Raw genomic sequence first — 5,000 nt, 5'->3', positions numbered from 1 at the left:
TGGACAGGAGAGGTGCTGATGCTGCAGGCCTTGAAAAAGTTTGATCAGACACTCATGTGCAAGAATGCATTGAATTCATCCTAGAAAAAAAACACAGTAACATATGAAGAGATTAAAAAGTGCCCAAATGCATTTTTAAAAGGCCCGATTGAACACACAACTGTCGCTTACGGCCATACCACCCTGAACACGCCCGATCTCGTCCGATCTCGGAAGCTAAGCAGGGTCGGGCCTGGTTAGTACTTGGATGGGAGACCGCCTGGGAATACCAGGTGCTGTAAGCTTTTTCATTTTTCTGTGATGGACAGGAGAGGTGCTGATGCTGCAGGCCTTGAAAAAGTTTGATCAGACACTCATGTGCAAGAATGCATTGAATTCATCATAGAAAAAAACCATGACAAAATCTTTGACGAAAACTATAAACAACGTTAAAAATACAGCCACATTCTTGCTGCACCATGCCACGTCTTTAAAAGGCCCGATTGAACACACAACTGTCGCTTACGGCCATACCACCCTGAACACGCCCGATCTCGTCCGATCTCGGAAGCTAAGCAGGGTCGGGCCTGGTTAGTACTTGGATGGGAGACCGCCTGGGAATACCAGGTGCTGTAAGCTTTTTCATTTTTCTGTGATGGACAGGAGAGGTGCTGATGCTGCAGGCCTTGAAAAAGTTTGATCAGACACTCATGTGCAAGAATGCATTGAATTCATCCTAGAAAAAAAACACAGTATCATATGAAGAGATTAAAAAGTGCCCAAATGCATTTTTAAAAGGCCCGATTGAACACACAACTGTCGCTTACGGCCATACCACCCTGAACACGCCCGATCTCGTCCGATCTCGGAAGCTATGCAGGGTCGGGCCTGGTTAGTACTTGGATGGGAGACCGCCTGGGAATACCAGGTGCTGTAAGCTTTTTCATTTTTCTGTGATGGACAGGAGAGGTGCTGATGCTGCAGGCCTTGAAAAAGTTGGATCAGACACTCATGTGCAAGAATGCATTGAATTCATCCTAGAAAAAAAACACAGTAACATATGAAGAGATTAAAAAGTGCCCAAATGCATTTTTAAAAGGCCCGATTGAACACACAACTGTCGCTTACGGCCATACCACCCTGAACACGCCCGATCTCGTCCGATCTCGGAAGCTAAGCTGGGTCGGGCCTGGTTAGTACTTGGATGGGAGACCGCCTGGGAATACCAGGTGCTGTAAGCTTTTTCATTTTTCTGTGATGGACAGGAGAGGTGCTGATGCTGCAGGCCTTGAAAAAGTTTGATCAGACACTCATGTGCAAGAATGCATTGAATTCATCCTAGAAAAAAAACACAGTAACATATGAAGAGATTAAAAAGTGCCCAAATGCATTTTTAAAAGGCCCGATTGAACACACAACTGTCTCTTACGGCCATACCACCCTGAACACGCCCGATCTCGTCCGATCTCGGAAGCTAAGCAGGGTCGGGCCTGGTTAGTACTTGGATGGGAGACCGCCTGGGAATATCAGGTGCTGTAAGCTTTTTCATTTTTCTGTGATGGACAGGAGAGGTGCTGATGCTGCCGGCCTTGAAAAAGTTTGATCAGACACTCATGTGCAAGAATGCATTGAATTCATCCTAGAAAAAAAACACAGTAACATATGAAGAGATTAAAAAGTGCCCAAATGCATTTTTAAAAGGCCCGATTGAACACACAACTGTCGCTTACGGCCATACCACCCTGAACACGGCCGATCTCGTCCGATCTCGGAAGCTAAGCAGGGTCGGGCCTGGTTAGTACTTGGATGGGAGACCGCCTGGGAATACCAGGTGCTCTAAGCTTTTTCATTTTTCTGTGATGGACAGGAGAGGTGCTGATGCTGCAGGCCTTGAAAAAGTTTGATCAGACACTCATGTGCAAGAATGCATTGAATTCATCCTAGAAAAAAAACACAGTAACATATGAAGAGATTAAAAAGTGCCCAAATGCATTTTTAAAAGGCCCGATTGAACACACAACTGTCGCTTACGGCCATACCACCCTGAACACGCCAGATCTCGTCAGATCTCGGAAGCTAAGCAGGGTCGGGCCTGGTTAGTACTTGGATGGGAGACCGCCTGGGAATACCAGGTGCTGTAAGCTTTTTCATTTTTCTGTGATGGACAGGAGAGGTGCTGATGCTGCAGGCCTTGAAAAAGTTTGATCAGACACTCATGTGCAAGAATGCATTGAATTCATCCTAGAAAAAAAACACAGTAACATATGAAGAGATTAAAAAGTGCCCAAATGCATTTTTAAAAGGCCCGATTGAACACGCAACTGTCGCTTACGGCCATACCACCCTGAACACGCCCGATCTCATCCGATCTCGGAAGCTAAGCAGGGTCGGGCCTGGTTAGTACTTGGATGGGAGACCGCCTGGGAATACCAGGTGCTGTAAGCTCTTTCATTTTTCTGTGATGGACAGGAGAGGTGCTGATGCTGCAGGCCTTGAAAAAGTTTGATCAGACACTCATGTGCAAGAATGCATTGAATTCATCCTAGAAAAAAAACACAGTAACATATGAAGAGATTAAAAAGTGCCCAAATGCATTTTTAAAAGGCCCGATTGAACACACAACTGTCGCTTACGGCCATACCACCCTGAACACGCCCGATCTCGTCCGATCTCGGAAGCTAAGCAGGGTCGGGCCTGGTTAGTACTTGGATGGGAGACCGCCTGGGAATACCAGGTGCTGTAAGCTTTTTCATTTTTCTGTGATGGACAGGAGAGGTGCTGATGCTGCAGGCCTTGAAAAAGTTTGATCAGACACTCATGTGCAAGAATGCATTGAATTCATCCTAGAAAAAAAACACAGTAACATATGAAGAGATTAAAAAGTGCCCAAATGCATTTTTAAAAGGCCCGATTGAACACACAACTGTCGCTTACGGCCATACCACCCTGAACACGCCCGATCTCGTCCGATCTCGGAAGCTAAGCAGGGTCGGGCCTGGTTAGTACTTGGATGGGAGACCGCCTGGGAATACCAGGTGCTGTAAGCTTTTTCATTTTTCTGTGATGGACAGGAGAGGTGCTGATGCTGCAGGCCTTGAAAAAGTTTGATCAGACACTCATGTGCAAGAATGCATTGAATTCATCATAGAAAAAAACCATGACAAAATCTTTGACGAAAACTATAAACAACGTTAAAAATACAGCCACATTCTTGCTGCACCATGCCACGTCTTTAAAAGGCCCGATTGAACACACAACTGTCGCTTACGGCCATACCACCCTGAACACGCCAGATCTCGTCAGATCTCGGAAGCTAAGCAGGGTCGGGCCTGGTTAGTACTTGGATGGGAGACCGCCTGGGAATACCAGGTGCTGTAAGCTTTTTCATTTTTCTGTGATGGACAGGAGAGGTGCTGATGCTGCAGGCCTTGAAAAAGTTTGATCAGACACTCATGTGCAAGAATGCATTGAATTCATCCTAGAAAAAAAACACAGTAACATATGAAGAGATTAAAAAGTGCCCAAATGCATTTTTAAAAGGCCCGATTGAACACGCAACTGTCGCTTACGGCCATACCACCCTGAACACGCCCGATCTCATCCGATCTCGGAAGCTAAGCAGAGTCGGGCCTGGTTAGTACTTGGATGGGAGACCGCCTGGGAATACCAGGTGCTGTAAGCTTTTTCATTTTTCTGTGATGGACAGGAGAGGTGCTGATGCTGCAGCCCTTGAAAAAGTTTGATCAGACACTCATGTGCAAGAATGCATTGAATTCATCCTAGAAAAAAAACACAGTAACATATGAAGAGATTAAAATGTGCCCAAATGCATTTTTAAAAGGCCCGATTGAACACACAACTGTCGCTTACGGCCATACCACCCTGAACACGCCCGATCTCGTCCGATCTCGGAAGCTAAGCAGGGTCCGGCCTGGTTAGTACTTGGATGGGAGACCGCCTGGGAATACCAGGTGCTGTAAGCTTTTTCATTTTTCTGTGATGGACAGGAGAGGTGCTGATGCTGCAGGCCTTGAAAAAGTTTGATCAGACACTCATGTGCAAGAATGCATTGAATTCATCCTAGAAAAAAAACACAGTAACATATGAAGAGATTAAAAAGTGCCCAAATGCATTTTTAAAAGGCCCGATTGAACACACAACTGTCGCTTACGGCCATACCACCCTGAACACGTCCGATCTCGTCCGATCTCGGAAGCTAAGCAGGGTCGGGCCTGGTTAGTACTTGGATGGGAGACCGCCTGGGAATACCAGGTGCTGTAAGCTTTTTCATTTTTCTGTGATGGACAGGAGAGGTGCTGATGCTGCAGGCCTTGAAAAAGTTTGATCAGACACTCATGTGCAAGAATGCATTGAATTCATCCTAGAAAAAAACCATGACAAAATCTTTGACGAAAACTATAAACAACGTTAAAAATACAGTCAAATTCAAGAATGCGGTGGGGCAGATGCCCCACCGCATTCTTGCTGCACCATGCCACGTTTTTAAAAGGCCCGATTGAACACACAACTGTCGCTTACGGCCATACCACCCTGAACACGCCCGATCTCGTCCGATCTCGGAAGCTAAGCAGGGTCGGGCCTGGTTAGTACTTGGATGGGAGACCGCCTGGGAATACCAGGTGCTGTAAGCTTTTTCATTTTTCTGTGATGGACAGGAGAGGTGCTGATGCTGCAGGCCTTGAAAAAGTTTGATCAGACACTCATGTGCAAGAATGCATTGAATTCATCCTAGAAAAAAAACACAGTAACATATGAAGAGATTAAAAAGTGCCCAAATGCATTTTTAAAAGGCCCGATTGAACACACAACTGTCGCTTACGGCCATACCACCCTGAACACGCCCGATCTCGTCCGATCTCGGAAGCTCAGCAGGGTCGGGCCTGGTTAGTACTTGGATGGGAGACCGCCTGGGAATACCAGGTGCTGTAAGCTTTTTCATTTTTCTGTGATGGACAGGAGAGGTGCTGATGCTGCAGGCCTTGAAAAAGTTGGATCAGACA

General features: G+C 46.2%; 16 non-coding genes across 16 annotated transcripts; all 16 read left to right on the top strand.

Moving 5' to 3' along the window:
- Positions 1-165: 165 nt before the first annotated feature.
- LOC138585512 (5S ribosomal RNA) lies at positions 166-284 on the top strand. Its single transcript, XR_011305640.1, has one exon. It is a non-coding gene; the product is annotated as a 5S ribosomal RNA (ribosomal RNA).
- A 215-nt stretch (positions 285-499) lies between these two features.
- On the top strand, positions 500-618 carry LOC138585511 (5S ribosomal RNA). Its single transcript, XR_011305639.1, has one exon. It is a non-coding gene; the product is annotated as a 5S ribosomal RNA (ribosomal RNA).
- Positions 619-800: 182 nt separating this feature from the next.
- LOC138587058 (5S ribosomal RNA) lies at positions 801-919 on the top strand. Its single transcript, XR_011307104.1, has one exon. It is a non-coding gene; the product is annotated as a 5S ribosomal RNA (ribosomal RNA).
- Positions 920-1,101: 182 nt separating this feature from the next.
- On the top strand, positions 1,102-1,220 carry LOC138586697 (5S ribosomal RNA). The gene has a single exon (XR_011306761.1). It is a non-coding gene; the product is annotated as a 5S ribosomal RNA (ribosomal RNA).
- A 182-nt stretch (positions 1,221-1,402) lies between these two features.
- Positions 1,403-1,521, top strand: LOC138586893 (5S ribosomal RNA). The gene has a single exon (XR_011306948.1). It is a non-coding gene; the product is annotated as a 5S ribosomal RNA (ribosomal RNA).
- Positions 1,522-1,703: 182 nt separating this feature from the next.
- Positions 1,704-1,822, top strand: LOC138587310 (5S ribosomal RNA). The gene has a single exon (XR_011307337.1). It is a non-coding gene; the product is annotated as a 5S ribosomal RNA (ribosomal RNA).
- Positions 1,823-2,004: 182 nt separating this feature from the next.
- LOC138587018 (5S ribosomal RNA) lies at positions 2,005-2,123 on the top strand. Its single transcript, XR_011307066.1, has one exon. It is a non-coding gene; the product is annotated as a 5S ribosomal RNA (ribosomal RNA).
- A 182-nt stretch (positions 2,124-2,305) lies between these two features.
- On the top strand, positions 2,306-2,424 carry LOC138587394 (5S ribosomal RNA). The gene has a single exon (XR_011307398.1). It is a non-coding gene; the product is annotated as a 5S ribosomal RNA (ribosomal RNA).
- A 182-nt stretch (positions 2,425-2,606) lies between these two features.
- LOC138585509 (5S ribosomal RNA) lies at positions 2,607-2,725 on the top strand. The gene has a single exon (XR_011305637.1). It is a non-coding gene; the product is annotated as a 5S ribosomal RNA (ribosomal RNA).
- Positions 2,726-2,907: 182 nt separating this feature from the next.
- LOC138585508 (5S ribosomal RNA) lies at positions 2,908-3,026 on the top strand. The gene has a single exon (XR_011305636.1). It is a non-coding gene; the product is annotated as a 5S ribosomal RNA (ribosomal RNA).
- A 215-nt stretch (positions 3,027-3,241) lies between these two features.
- LOC138587017 (5S ribosomal RNA) lies at positions 3,242-3,360 on the top strand. The gene has a single exon (XR_011307065.1). It is a non-coding gene; the product is annotated as a 5S ribosomal RNA (ribosomal RNA).
- A 182-nt stretch (positions 3,361-3,542) lies between these two features.
- Positions 3,543-3,661, top strand: LOC138586597 (5S ribosomal RNA). The gene has a single exon (XR_011306664.1). It is a non-coding gene; the product is annotated as a 5S ribosomal RNA (ribosomal RNA).
- Positions 3,662-3,843: 182 nt separating this feature from the next.
- Positions 3,844-3,962, top strand: LOC138587152 (5S ribosomal RNA). The gene has a single exon (XR_011307194.1). It is a non-coding gene; the product is annotated as a 5S ribosomal RNA (ribosomal RNA).
- Positions 3,963-4,144: 182 nt separating this feature from the next.
- Positions 4,145-4,263, top strand: LOC138586775 (5S ribosomal RNA). The gene has a single exon (XR_011306836.1). It is a non-coding gene; the product is annotated as a 5S ribosomal RNA (ribosomal RNA).
- A 249-nt stretch (positions 4,264-4,512) lies between these two features.
- Positions 4,513-4,631, top strand: LOC138585507 (5S ribosomal RNA). Its single transcript, XR_011305635.1, has one exon. It is a non-coding gene; the product is annotated as a 5S ribosomal RNA (ribosomal RNA).
- Positions 4,632-4,813: 182 nt separating this feature from the next.
- On the top strand, positions 4,814-4,932 carry LOC138587039 (5S ribosomal RNA). Its single transcript, XR_011307086.1, has one exon. It is a non-coding gene; the product is annotated as a 5S ribosomal RNA (ribosomal RNA).
- Positions 4,933-5,000: the final 68 nt, after the last annotated feature.

The sequence above is a fragment of the Semicossyphus pulcher genome, unplaced genomic scaffold, assembly GCF_022749685.1.
Source record: "Semicossyphus pulcher isolate SPU_LCO1_2020_fin unplaced genomic scaffold, fSemPul1.0.p SCAF_11, whole genome shotgun sequence".
NCBI lineage: Eukaryota > Metazoa > Chordata > Actinopteri > Labriformes > Labridae > Semicossyphus > Semicossyphus pulcher.
This window is presented reverse-complemented; position numbering and strand designations above follow the sequence as displayed.